This window comes from Erinaceus europaeus, chromosome 2 (assembly GCF_950295315.1).
Source record: "Erinaceus europaeus chromosome 2, mEriEur2.1, whole genome shotgun sequence".
Lineage (NCBI taxonomy): Eukaryota > Metazoa > Chordata > Mammalia > Eulipotyphla > Erinaceidae > Erinaceus > Erinaceus europaeus.
The window spans coordinates 126,810,663-126,825,891 of NC_080163.1; positions in this window are offsets into that span (position 1 = coordinate 126,810,663).

The window sequence follows — 15,229 nt, forward strand, 5'->3', positions numbered from 1 at the left end:
TCTATTGATTACTTCCTGGTCCAGGTGGAATCTTAGACAATTTATATTTGAGTCTCTAATTCTTATGTTAGATTTTATTGTACAACTTAAATGTATGTTGCACCAATCTAGGTAATCAACTCTCCTGGCAGAACCAAAACAGCTAAAATGCCTGAAGAAAGAAATGAGCTTTGAAAATTCTGGGGGCAGGAAAGGGGTATTGGGAAATCAGGTTGCAGTAAGAGCAGGAAGAGTGATGGGAGAGCTGTGCCTAGACCAGAAGTCAGAGTGAGTAGTGGCAAGTTCATAGTAGGTCAATTTAAGAATATGAATTTTATTTTGATTGTAGTGGCAAGTTATTAAGGTAATCAAATCTGACTTTTACTTTTAATGTAGCCCATCTTGGAAATAGTGTGTGGGGTGGTAGAGGGGCTAAAAGAAGGCTTTGTAGGAGGGAATCCAAACAGGAGGGCTCTAATTTGAACCAGAGTTGGAAAGGGAAAATATGGGGGGTATATTATGGGCATACCCTAAAAGCGAAAGAAAAATGTGAATTAACATTGACTTTTAGAACTTGGAGGTCTGGTATATGGTGGGCTAGAAACCCATTGGCATCTGTAGAGGAATGATATGGGGTGGGAGGAATTAAGAGCTTGGTTTTGGACTTTATGTTAGAATCCCCTAGTAGATGTTCAAGTAAAAAAACAAGGGATAACTTTGTTCTGCATTTCTGAAACCAAAGGGAGAAGAAAGAGATGGAGATAAAAGTGAGAGAAGCATCAGCATATAGATAGCATTTAAAATCTGGAATGTTTTCAGAAGTGAGCAGTCAACTATGTCAAATAAAGCTGAGCCACTGACTAAAAGGAATTCAGATAATTGAGAGCAGGGCCTGCCAAGATGGTGACCTTAATAGCCACTATTTTGGTGGCATAGGAACAAAATGGGAGTTGAGGTGGTAAACGTACATTTGGATAACTCTGGAAGATCTTTAACCATAAAAAGGGCAGAGATTGAACTTTAGCTGAACGACACATGGAATTTTTTTAACCAATATATTTAAGATAACTTGTAAATGAATGAGTAGAAATATGAATAAATCAATGAGTGGGTGGATAAAGGATGAATTAATGGGCCAATTGTTGGAGCCCTGGGTGAAACCCAAAGCTAATTACTTGGTACTGCAGACACCACACAAACAATCCTCTGTCCTTGTGGATCAGAGATGAATTGTTTGGCATTGACTTATCAAAGACAGTTCACTTCGCAAATGCCCTTATGGAAAAATAGCCATAAATTTTTCTTTCATGATTGGGGATATTTCCAGGTGTTTCCTGGATGTTCCAGGTGGATCTATGAAAAGTACTTCCCAGGGAGGTCTGGTACTTTCCTTGCCTAGCAAGCTAGGTTTTGAGAAGTTCTACTATAGTTATCAGACCTGTGGTCCAATTTCCAGTCTGCAAATACAGTGGCTCATGGAAGTAGCTTTTAGCTGAAAAGTAGATTCATTGTCATTTTGCTTTCCAGCAACCTCCCTTAAATATGCACCCTCCATTTTTTTCTGTTTTTCCAATAAAAGAAAATAAACTTGAGAGAGTAATATGCCAATAAAAAATATATACTTCCTATTTTTATTAGCCCAGAGAACATCATATTGAATCGGGTGTTCTATCCTGCCATCTACTATTTTGATATGTTTCTGAGCTTTTTATTCCTCCATGCATGAATAATGTTCTTTGAAGTCTAACTCATCAATAAACTGCTCTGGTGAGGCATCATAGACCTAGAATAATGAATAACAATTAGAGGCATTTAAAAAGTAATGTATTTCCTACAATTTGGTAATTGATTTATGAATTTGGGGATCCTCCAAATTCATCAATTAAGTGGTTTTTTCGTTTGAGTTATTTTTACCATTCTGGAAAACAAAACAAAACGAAAATACATAAAAAATCTGATGTCTAGCAGGTTTGTTGAACTTTCTTGCCATTTTATTGATTTTGATAGATAATAAACTTTTGCCATTTAACACCATCTATGTGCATAAAAAAACTAGAATAATTTTCACCTAGATAATTGCTATGTGGAAATCATTTCTCATGTAGATTGGACTTTTTATCACCTTAACCTGTTTTTTTCAAGAGAATTTTTCTAAGGTATTTAGTCAGAATGTTTTATAATTAAATGTTATTACCTTTCATGGCTGCAAAATGAGTGACAAATCTTCAAAAAGATTAAGTGCATCAGAAAAAGTTAGGGATATAGTCAGATTTAACTTCTCATATCCTTTTAAAAACTGAAACAAAGTGTGAAAGACTTCCTTGACTAATTTCGACTAACTAGAGTCATTTTATCTGTATACAAGTCTTCTGATCCTTTGGCTTAAAGAATTCATCCAACAAACATTTATTGAGCTTTTGTTGTTCTAAAAGAACTAAAACAAGCCTTTAGGATACAGAAATGAATGAGATGTTTTATGAGCCAATTGAATTCTCAGCTCTAGATTCAGAGAACGTAAAATGAAATAGCAAAGTAAAAATAAAAGATAAATATCTAATTCTTCTACTTGCAAGTTATGTTCAACACAGAGATAAATTTGCTTTAAGTAGACTCACTTGTAATAGAATTAGAGCGTTTTTTTTTTTCATTTATTATTGCCTAGAGGTTTCTTTCTTCCTGGATAATAATAATAATAAATATATATATTACTGTTTGTTTGGGGTTTTTTTTAGCAGCACCAGGGTTAGTGCTATGCTGGAAATCATTACCAGCATTACAAATCCACTGTTTCTGGCAACCATTTTTATTTCCTTGTTTATTTTAAATATTTTATTATTTTTTTCCTTCTTTATACCAATCTTATTTGATAGGACAGAAAGAAATTAAGAGAGGCTGAGGAGATAGAGAGAGGGAGAGAAAGGCATGCAGACATGCTTCACTGCTTGTGAAGCATGGAGATGGGGAGCAGGAGCTCCAGCCTGGGTCATTGGTAATATATGTACTTAACTTGGTGCACCACTGCCCAGCCCCTCTACCATATTCTTCTTAATTGACTTGACTCTTTTGAATCAATGAGATGAACCCACAAGGCCTGCATGACATCTCAAATTTGCCATGAACCATGGCAATTATCAAGCAGTAAATCCAAAATCTGGGCTTATCTCTTGGTTTTTGATGAATTGAAGTTTGATGTAGAGACTCTGGCCCTCTTGTGTTGTATGTGCCAGGTAAGGTCACAGATCTGAGTTTCTTGTCTTGAGCAAAACCCTAACTAAAATATCAGAATGCTCTCTGAGAACAATTTTAACACAGGCAAGAAAAATATTTCAACATCCCAAAAATCCATTGTTATTTGGAATTCTACATTTCTATATTCATTACCTGGATTAATTATTTTTAATTGTTATTTATTCATCTATTTAATTCTTTTACCACCAACGTTATCACCAGGGCTCAGTGCCTGCACTGCAAATCCACTGCATCTAGTGGTCAATTTTTATTTATTTATTTTTTCCTTCTTAGTTGGTAGGACAGAGAGAAATTGAAAGGGCATGGAGGGGTAATGTGGAAGAGAAAAAGAAAGACACCACAACACTACTTTACCAGTAGTGAAGCTCCCCCCATGCAGGTGAGGACTGGGGGTGAAATCAGGTCCTCATGCATAAGTAATGTGTGTGTTCAACTGGGTGCACCACCACCCAGCCACTAGCTAGGATAATTTTTATGGAATCCTGATTTAAGTTTTCATGCTTATGTTGATCATTTTAGATCTATTCCTGTCAAATGTATTACAAAGAAGTGAATATTAGGCTATATGCTCTCAACAATAGCTTTTGAGAGTCCTTCAAACATTTTAAATGTGGAAATTTGAAGTAGTTAGTATCACATGTGGAAACAGTTGGAGCTGATTTCTTTCTTTCTTTTAGATTTTTCTTGTCTTTTATAAAATTAATGATTTAATGATGATTGACAAGATTGTGGGATAAGAGGGGTAAAATTCTATATAGTTCCCACCACCAGAGTTCTGTATCCAACCCCCTCCATTGAAAGCTTCCCTATTCTTTTTTTTTTTTTTTTTGCCTCCAGGGTTATTGCTGGGGCTCAGTGCCTGCACCATGAATCCACTGCTCCTGGAGGCCATTTTCCCCCCTTTTGTTGCTCTTGTTGTTGTAGCCTTATTGTAGTCATTATTGTTGTTGTTGATGTCGTTCATTGTTGGCAGGGAAAAATGGAGAGAGGAGGGGAAGACAGAGAGGGGGAGAGAAAAATAGATACCTGCAGACCTGCTTCACCGCCTGTGAAGCAAATCCCCTGCAGGAGGAGATCCGGGGGCTCGAACCGGGATCCTCCTTATGTCGGTCCTTAAGCTTTGTGTCACGTGTGCTTAACCCTCTGTGATACCACCCAACCCCCCTAGCTTCTCTATTCTTTATCCCTCTGGAAATATGAACCAAAAATCTTTATGGGGAGCAAAATATGGGAGGTTTAGCTTCTATAATTGCTTCTCTTCTGGACATGGGTGTTGACAGGTAGATCCATCCTGTTTCTATCTTTCCCTAGTGGGATAGGGTTCTGGGGAGGTGGAGCTCCAGGACATATCTGGGAGGTCATTTGCCTAGGAAAGTCAGGTTGGTATCATGGTAGCATCTGAAACTTGGTGACTGAAAAGCTGTAAGATATAAAACAGAACATGTTGTTTAATAATCAGGAACCTAAAGGTAAGAGTATAGCAGATGAAATTTAGGGTCTTCATGTTGGAAGAAGCTACAATGTCTTTTTTAAGTATCATCAAAGGGGCATATGACTTTACTAATTTTTGTCTGAGCCTAACAGTTAATATACAAGTGGGCTAAGAGTATTGTTTAGGAAGATAGTGTCATAGTTGAGAATAGGACTAGAAAGCTGTACCAGGGCAAAGAGAAGCTTTCAAATATGTGAAATGTATATATAAAAACCTTTAACTGTAAACCTTGTCAATCTGACATAGGGTCCATATCTATTCATATTTAGTACAGGAGCCTGTATAACCTCTGCATCCCTGTCAGTCTGAGCTTGCTTTTCATGGTCACATGTTCCATGGAACATTCTAGGCTGCATTCATTTCAGGACCAGTCTTTCTCAAGTGGCAGAGTGTATTGACCCAGCCTCCCTTCAGAGAGTGGGGCAGTTTCTACCACTATTGTTTCATTGAGGACAAGGTCATGTAGAGGCCCACAAGGTTTATGTTGTTGTTCCTGATAGAAGTGACCAGATATAGTGGAGAGAAGGATCTGTTAGAGGTGTAGGCCCATCATATCTATGTAGAATCCCAGGATTCCTTGACTAGGGCCCTGGGTGATGAGTTGGCCTGGTAGTGACCAACAGGCCCATCATTGGATTTTTTTTTTTAAATAAGCAATTTAATGATGATTGACTAGTGTTGGGCTAACAACAGAAGGGAAAGAGATGACCAAGACACCAAGCTTGTGGCAGAAAGGCAATACAAATCTTTATTCATCCCAACGCTCCAGAGTCAGGTGGTAGCACACCTGGTTAAGCCACGTGGCACAAACCACAATGGCCTGCACCCACCTCTCAGTCTGTACCTGCGTGCTCCTCCAGCTCAGACACGGAAGAGACAACCAAAATGGAAGCGGCTTGACAATACCATACATGGTTAGGAAAGGGGCAGAGGAGAGCAAAAGGGGCCAGGAATGGTATGGACCTTCCCAGCAACTGTTGCTAGGGGTTCAACTGGTTGGATTAGCAATACCCTGTGGGGAATTAGGAAGGAGACTTTTAGTCATTTGTAAGACAAAGCAGAAGACTGATATGTAGATAATATAAGGAATGCAGGGTGGAGCAGGCTTAATGTTTTAAGGAATGCCAGCTCCCAGAGGCTGGAAGAATCAGGATGTTTTGTGAGGCAGGGAAGGCTTATATGGCAGGTGACCTTTTGAGGTTCCTGTGTCCCCCCTTTTGCTCAACCCCTCCTTAGAGAGAGAGACTAATAGGATGGACTCACCTCTCAAGTCAAGCCCTGCCAGGCTCCACCACATCCCCACAACCTCCCTACAGACTAGATTGTGGGATAAAAGGGGTACAGTTCCATATGGTTCCCAACACAGTTCTGTATCCCATCCCCTCCATTAGAAGCTTCCCTATTCTTTATCCCTCTGTGAATATGGATTATAAGGATCTTTATAGAGTGAAGATTGGAGGTCTCGCTTCTGTAATTGTTTCTCTGTTGGATATGGATGTTGGTAGGTTGATCCATACCCCCAATCTGTTTTTATCTTTCCCTAGTGGGGTAGGGCTCTGGCAAGGTGGGGTTCCAGGACACATTGGTGAGGTCACCTGCCCAGGGAAGTCAGGTTTCCGTCATTGTAGCATCTGAAGCTTGGTGTTGGACAAGCATTAAGTTATAAAACAGGGCAGTTTTTTTTTTTTAAATAATTAGGAACCTAAAAGGAAGAATGTAGCAAATTGTTTTGATGATTCTAGGTATTCTGATTTCAGATAAACATTTGTACCTTTGAAATTTGTATATGATTCTGAGTAGAATAGTCATTTTGATGATGTTACTTCTTCCAATCCATGAACATGGAACATCTTCCCACTTCTTTGTATCTTTTTTTTTAATTTCCTTGAATAATGACTCCTAGTTTTCAGTATGTGAGTTTTTTATTTATTTTATTAGGTTTATTCCTAGATATTTTATTGTTTTTGCTGCTATAGTGAGTAGGACTTATTTCTTCTTAATATTTGCATAAAGGAATGCTGTTTAGTTTTGTATGTTAATTTTGTAGCCTGATATCTTACTATATTGCTTCATAATTTCCAGGAGCTTCCTGCTGGATTTTTTTAGGTCTTTCTATGTATACTAGGAGCTGACTTCCAACTGTACAGTAAGTTCACCACATGGCTTTACCAGAGGCACTTGGATTATTAGTTTACAGTGAGACTGGTTAGCTGCTTCTTTAAGCTTTGAAGGTCTTTTATGAAACAGTGTATCATAACCTTTCCTGTCTTAAATACTACAACATGAGACCTGAACCCTAATCAATTAAATCACAAACCTTGGTGTTATAACCCAAAGCACCAGTATTTTTTAAGTCCCTGAGAAATTCCAATGCATAGTGAAAAATACATATCCAAGGTCCTAGTCCTGAAACTAATTAGCTGTGTGATCTTAGTGAGTGGCTTAACTTGAATAAGTTTCAGTCTGCTAATCTGTAAATTGGAGATAATCATTGACACTGTTTTAGAAAATGTTATAAGGATTATATGGGAATGATGTAAGCAAAACACAAATCACATGAATACTCAATACATAAGATAATCATTCTACCCTATGGTTTTGCTAATTTATCCTTTCTTAAATAAGTAAAAAAAGATAATCATTATATTAACCTGAGATGTCTTACAAAGTAATATAAACTGGTTGACTTAAACAAATGAAATAATTTCCTCATAGAAACTAAATTATGATAGCTTGAAATCCAAGATTAATATTGGGTACTTGAAAAGGCTTTCTGCTGTTTTTTTTTTTAAATTATCTTCATTTATTTGATAGAGACAGCCAGAAATGGAAAGGAAGGGAGAGAGAGAGAGAGAGAGAGAGAGAGAGAGAGAGACCTGCAGCCCTGCTTCACCACTCATGAAGCTTTCCTCCTGCAGGTGGGGACTGGGGGCTTGAACCCATTCTTGTGTATTATAACGTGTGCTCAACCAGGTGTGCCACCACTCAGCCCTGAGAAGGTTTTCTTCCTTGCTTACAGATATGTTCCTTGCTACACCCTTACATGTTTGAGATCTGTTTCTCTCTCTTCCTCCACTTACAAATACAATCTTGTGGAGTTAGAGACCATGTCTTACGACCTCATATAAGTCCTATTGATCTTATATCCAGAGATAGTTACTTTGGAGGTTAGAATTCAACATATGAAGTTGAGGGCTTTAGTCAACAGTAATAAATATTGTTGTTGTTTATTTACAAAACTCCTAGGGAAATAGTTTGGCCATCCCAAAGATATTACTGTTTCAGTGCTCAAAGTCCTATATTCTGGGAATCTTTCATTATAATCCTTACCAAATCCATCCAACCAAACTAGTTCTAGTTTTCAAAATAGAACTTCTATTCACCATGAATCTTCCCTCTCATTTACTTCTGCATCTAATCAGTCATAAAATCTAACCAATTGCACCCTTTTTTTGTTATTAGGGTTATTGTTTGTGCTTATGCCTATACTATAAATCATCAGTCCCATGGTCATTTTTAACTTTTCCTCCTTCCTTCCTCCCTCCCTCCCTTCCTCCCTTCCTTCCTTCCCTTCCTCCCTTCCTTCTTATTTAATAGTACAGAGAGAAATTGAGAGGGGAGGAGAGGTATAGAGAGAGAAAGAGAAACATCTGCAGTACTGCTTTACCACTCATAAATCTTCCCCTCTGAAGGTGGGGACCAAGGACCCAAACCTAGGTCCTTGTACATTGTAATATGTGCACTTAATAGGAAGTCTCACTGCTCACCTCCCCATTCTAACTTTAAATTCTAACTTTAACTTAGTTTTGTCTTTGTATCTCTAGTCTTACTGCTATCTCCATTCTCTCCTGTATAAAGTATGCAGGACTCTCTGTATTAGACCATCCTCAATGCAAAGCAAACCCAAGTATGTATGAGAATCAGCAGAGGACTTATTCAAACATAGGTCTTCATCCCTTTGCCTTTTACTGTTTTTTGACTGGGGGAAAGGACAGGAACTTTAGTTTTCATAGCTCCTACAAAGTTCCTAGGGAAATAGTGATACCAGTGCTTTGGGGTCCACAACTTTTGCATGTGGAACTCACTGGCTATATGGGTGTTACTCTACAAAACCAGAGTCCATGGGGAGATGGATCCTGGTGGAGATTCCAGAAGCATGTAGGTCATGCAATAACAATCCACATCCAGGGGCCCCTTTGTCTCATCCAGAGACTGCAAACTTCCATGTCAGCAGGAAAAAACTGGCACCAGATTAGCTTATTGTCCAGTGACCTACTCAGCTGTGAACTCTCTTTATCCCATCCTCATTCCTGTCCACAATGATTATTCCTAATTTAAAACGCAGAGTCAGTTACTCTTGGCTGATAATTTAGACTGGGACAGTATCCCAATTAGGACAGCCTAACTTCTGATTTGTACTGCGTTTTAATCAGTCATGGTCAAGATCTCAGGATGTTTCAACTCTTAACAGTCAAAGTTAGAGTGGATGTCTCCAAACAATTGACAAAATGCCACTCCTGAAAATCTTACCTCATTTAAAGATACTTATTCAACCTCTGTCAATCCAAGTCTCTGCATTTATTCATTCATTCATTCATTCAGAATTTGCATAGTACAATTTATATGTCAGAACCATAGATACAATGAAGATTCTCATATACTAAAATCCCATAGAGTTTACAGTCTGGGGTAGTTTTTGTGATGTCATAATTTGAACAGAAACTTACTTGCCCAAATTCTGCTATTCTTTCCTATATAATGACAAAGGATTTTATCCCCTTGCTTTTGTGCCTCAGTATAAACAATCTGACCAAATCATAAAGTTTCTGTTCACCGCCATGTTCTTATGGTGTGAACACATATATTCTCACATACACAGATCTATAATGTCACCTATTAATTATTTTATCTTTAGTGAAGCTTCATCAGCCCATTGTATTAGTTACTATTGCTATTTAACAAGTTGACTTGAAGTTCTTGGCTCAAAATACCATATCTCAAAGCTTCTTTGGAGCAGAAACTTAGAATTAGCTGATCTTGGTCATCTCCTTCATGCTGTCTCATATGGTGATCACAGGTTCTAGTCAGAGGTCCACAGTTTTATCTGAATGTTTAATATGGAATGTCTAATTCAAAGTGTCCCTGGTTGTTTGGCAGCATTCAGTTCTCATGCACTATTGGGTTGAAGATCTAAGGTCTTCTCTGACTCTTGATTGAAGATGCCGTGTTTTGCTCCATGTCCTGTGGACTTCTCTCATATGAGGACTTGCTTCACCAAAGAGGTGACAGAATATATTAGCAAGAGAAAAGTCACAGCCTTTTGTAATATAATCACAGGAGTTCCAATCTTTCTTCTTTGGTTTGAAGCTATTCACTAAGCCTAGTTCACACTAAGGCAGCAGAGGTGTGAATATACTAAAGTAGGGACTTTTCAAGGACCACATTAGAAGTCTACTTACCACATCCACACAGGTTGTTAGGCTATATTTGTGTATGCTCTTGGATAACCCCATATTTATTAGTCAAAAGTCCTGTGATGAATAATTTTATGTGTCAGTTTGACTAGATTGTAGTGCCCAGATATTTAAGCTACCACTGTGACCTGTCAATGCCCATGTTCTGTGGGGAAGAAATTACAGAAGGCAGACCTTCCACCTTCTGCACCACACAATGACCTTGGGTCCATACTCCCAGAGGGATAAAGAATAGGAAAGCTATTAGGGGAGGGGATGGGATACAGAGTTCTGCTGGTGGGAATTGTGTGGAGTTGTGCCTTCTTACCCTATGGTTTTGTCAATGTTTCCTTTTTATAAATAAAAATTAAAAAGTCACCATGAAGCATTATTTCAGAGAAGACATATTTAAATAAGTAAATGGAGTTAAAGTTAGAACATTCCATTAAAAAAGCTAGCCTTATGTAACTATGGAACATATTATGAGGAAAAGATTGAGACACCCCCCCAAGATAAAAAGAATTCTACCTCTGTATTTCTGCCTTTAAGCTTTTGAACTTAAGCCATGATTTCCACTCTTCTTTGGGTCTCCAGAATGTTGGCGTGTCCTGCAGATTTCAGACTTCCAGACCTCACTATCTTTCCAGCTAGTTTTCTAATTTGTATATAAGTATGCACACATGCATAAACACACACACACACACACACACACACACACACACACACAGTTTGTTGAATATCTGCTATACATAACTAATACAACTCCCTATGTTTACTACATCTTGTTATTTGACACTTGTTTTCTGTGATCCTAGTGTTATGTCAGTCTTGTTTACTGCTGTATCTACTCCCTCCCTGAACAGTAGTAGATCTGACATTAAAATATAATTTTAAAATGTGTAGAATTCACACATTACATGGACATATTACAACACACACAGGCACACACACATACTTTCTTCCCCTTTATTGGGGGTTAATGGTTTACAGTGTAGTTGTTGACACATATGTATAACCTCTCACCTCCCCATGAGAGGCTTCTGCAAGACACTCTCCCCCAGTAGGTCTTTCCCCACCATCATATACCAGGACTTCAGAGCCCCTCCATTTCATCCCTTTATTTCCTTCCCTAAACTAGTCCAAATTTTACTTTGGGTTTTCCCTTACTGTCCTTGCTTCTTAATTTCCACCTATAAGTGAGATCATTTAGTATTCATCCTTCTCTTTCTGGGTTATCTCACTCAACACAATACCTTCAAGTTCGGTTCTAATTATGGCAGAGGGGATCAGTTCATCATTAGTAACAGCTGCATAGTATCCCACTGTGTATATATGCCACAACTTTCTTAGCCACTCATCTGTCATTAGGCATCCAAATTGATTCCAAGTTTGAATATGTACTTCTATGTACACAGATATACAATGATCTCTTTGGATAGGTGTCTTTGTTTTCCACATACAAATATTTTAATCCTACCAAATGGGACTCAGTTGTATCAGTTAATTCTATGATGTAATGAGTTTTCCTTTAAACAGATATATTACTATAGTTAAACAACTTTTAGTTTTTAAAAAAAAAAAAAAAGTGAAATGCTCTGGTCTCAGAAAATCATTGATCACATAAAGGGAAAGTGGGACGCAGGTGAAAGACAGGCATTCCATTTACTATATGAGGCATTAACCTGAATCACTACTTCTTTCGAAAGCCAAGATTTAAGAGTAGATTCTCCCTGTGTTAAGTGGGCTTAACGTTTGTTTTTTAAAGGGAGGAACATGAAAATCAGCTCTAATTAAGTTGGGACATACAATTTGTTAAAAGCTTGCTCATTGACCTAGAGGCTCTGAGCTGAACTGATGTGTCAGCAAACTCAAGGGTGAATCAGCACTTCTCCTATGACAAGCTTAACTGAAGGCTCTCTTTTCTGAGTTAAAGCCTTGTTTCAACTGCTACTTTCTCAAAGTATTTAACTAGAGCTCATAATGTATAATGCAGGCAGGAAGGGGAGTCCAAAAACCAGACATATTTATCTCCTGTTATACATTAGCCATGGCAGGTATAAAAGGTGCAGCACTAAGACACAGCATGGATTAGGAGCAATGGAATTGAGTTTCTAGTATTCAGAATGACACACAAGACAGGGTTATTAGTGGTTTACTGAGGGTGATAATATCAGCAGGATAACACTTGCTAGGGTCCATTCCCACTGATAAGAACTTAGCAGTGTCCATATTGATTGAAGAATTATCTGTACCATCTGTGGTCCTGGAAACTAATGATCACGGTCTATGTTTCCTCCAAGGGTGAAACAGTGGGACACACCAAGCAAATGAGTAGGAAGTTCTCTGCTGATAACTTCTTATACCCAGGCCAAGATTGCAAAATGTTTTGTAGGGTAGTTTCTGAACTGCTATCCTGGACTATAGAATGTGCAGGGACTGCATGTCTCAGAGCCAGAAGAGGTGACTTTTGAGCCCAGAAATTCACATGGTCTTGATAGTTGGCAGGATTTCCGGGAAGGTGGGGCCCACAGCTTGAGCACTAAATGTTCACATTTAGGCCACATGTATCTGGCGAAAATTCTGTTTATTATCTGAGAAAGTTTCTAGAAGTTATCTAAGACAGTAAGATGTTAGCTAGAACCTTTTTTCCTTCTTTCTTTCTTCCTTATTTGTTATTTAATAATGATTAACAAGATTGTGGGATAAGAGAGGTACAATTTCATACAGTTTCTACCACCAGAGTTCTGAATCCCATCCCCTCATTGGAAGGTTCTTCCCTATTCTTTATCCCTCTGGAAGTATGGACCAAAGATCTTTATGGGGTGTAGAAGGTGGGAGGTCTGACTTCTGAGATTGCTTTTCAACTGGACATAAAAAACAATGTCTTCTGTGGTCCAGGAGGTGGTGCAGTGGATAAAGCATCGGACTGGACTCTCAAGCATGAGGTCCTGAGTTCAATCCCTGGCAGCACATGTACCGGAGTGATATCTGGTTCTTTCTCACTCTTCCTATCTTTCTCATGAATAAAAAACAAAACAAAACAGTGTCTTCTATAAAGACAATGTCAGTGCCCCAGATATGAAGTTGCAAAGAAAGGAGATTAACAAGGGGTGATTATATTTGACAAAGGTTTCATCTTGTCCAAAAGAAAAAAGAAAAAAAGAGAGAAGACTAGATGGGAAATGTGAACCCAATGTTGAGGGGAATGTGCTTTTAGCAATACAACCTATAGGATGGGATTTTGCATATAGGATCAAAAGAGGGAACTTGGGGCAAAGTAAATACTAATGTAAATATTAAAAATATGGGGCTCACCAAGTAGTTTTCATACTTTGCCACACATGGAGCCTGGGCACCTTATGGGAACATAATGATACAAAGGTAGAATCTGGTGGTCTGTGTACTCTTTCTCTCCCTCCACCTCCACCTCTCTTCCCTTCCCCTCTCTTCCTCTCTCCCTGTCTATCTGAAATTTAAAATGGTGAAAAAAACTAGTAGAAGAGAAGAAGAATCATGCTTACATGAGATTCCTGGCAATATAATAAACATATAAGACTGAAATGAGTACAGTATTTTGAAAGCTTATTTATAGGGTTGGAACTTGTGGTGGCTACTTCATATATGAAAATATTGCCAGTTGAGTACTGGGGAGTGAGATAAAAACACACCGCCATATATATATTTCTTTTTTTTTCTCCAGGGTCATTGCTGGAGCTTGGTGCCTGCCCTACAAATTCACTACTCCTGGAGGCCATTTTCCTATTTTGTTGCCCTTGTTGTTGTTGTATAGGACATAGAGAAATTGATAGAGGAGGGGAAGACAGAGAGGGGGAGAGAAAAATAGACACCTGCAGACCTGCTTCACAACTTGTGAAATGACCTCCCCCCCCAACCCCTGCAGTAAGGGAGTCAGGGGCTGGAACCAGGATCCTTAACGCCTGTCCTTATGTTTCACACCATATGTGGTTAACCCAGTGCACCACTGCTGATATATATATATATGTATATATATATACATATATATATATATGATTTATTAATTAATTAAAAGTATAGGAAGAGAGAGAAAGAACTCTGGTACATGTGCTGCTGGGGATTTAACTCAGAACCTCATGCTTGAGAATTCAATACTTTATCCACTACACCGTCTCCCTGACCATGGGAGAAAATCCGAAAATCCTCTCTCAAACTGTGTGTGTGTGTGATATTTTCTTTCTTTTCATAAATATACTTCCTTCTGACTTCTTTCTACCCTGTAGTGACCATCAGAAATATTCTTGGAAATTTTTATCTAAGTATTAATGTCTTTAGAAGTCCAGTCATTTGTTCTGTAATAAATGGTCCTATAGATATTATGAAGCATATCCCTACTTAATAACTTTTTTTTTCCTTTTTCTGTCTTTTGTATGAGAGAGTGAGAGAGATAAAGATACACAGAGGGAGATCAGAGCATTGCTCAGTTCTGGCTTATTATGGTGTCAGGAATTGAATCTGGGACCTCAGGGCTTCAGGCATTAAAGTCTTTTGCATAACCACTATCCTGTCTCCTCTGTCCACTCACTAGTTAAGACTGCTTTATGCTAGTTCATTGATGAACTATGGCAAAGATCAAATCTTATCTATCCCCCCCCCTTTTACACTTTTCTGTTTGTAAATAAAGTTTTATTGACCCACATCCAGGCCTCAATTTATGTATTGTCTAAAACAAATTTTGAACTAAAAAAGGATAGAGTTAAGCAGTTCTTAGAGACACTCTCTGGCCCACAAAACCAAATTTATTGTATTTTATTTATTTATTATTTTGAATAGAGACACAGATTTTGAAAGTGATGGGGGAGATAGGAACAGAGTCAGAAAGAGAGACACCTGCAGCCCTTCACTGCTAGTGAAGTTCCCCCTGCATGTGGAGGCAAAGGGCTTGAAAAACTGGAGCTTGTACATGCTAATATAGGCACTCAACAAGGTGTGCCGCTGCCCACTACCCAAATTGCTTTATATTTGGTCCTTTACAGAACAAGCTTGTTGTCTGTTTTGAAATAGTAGTGCTTTTATTATT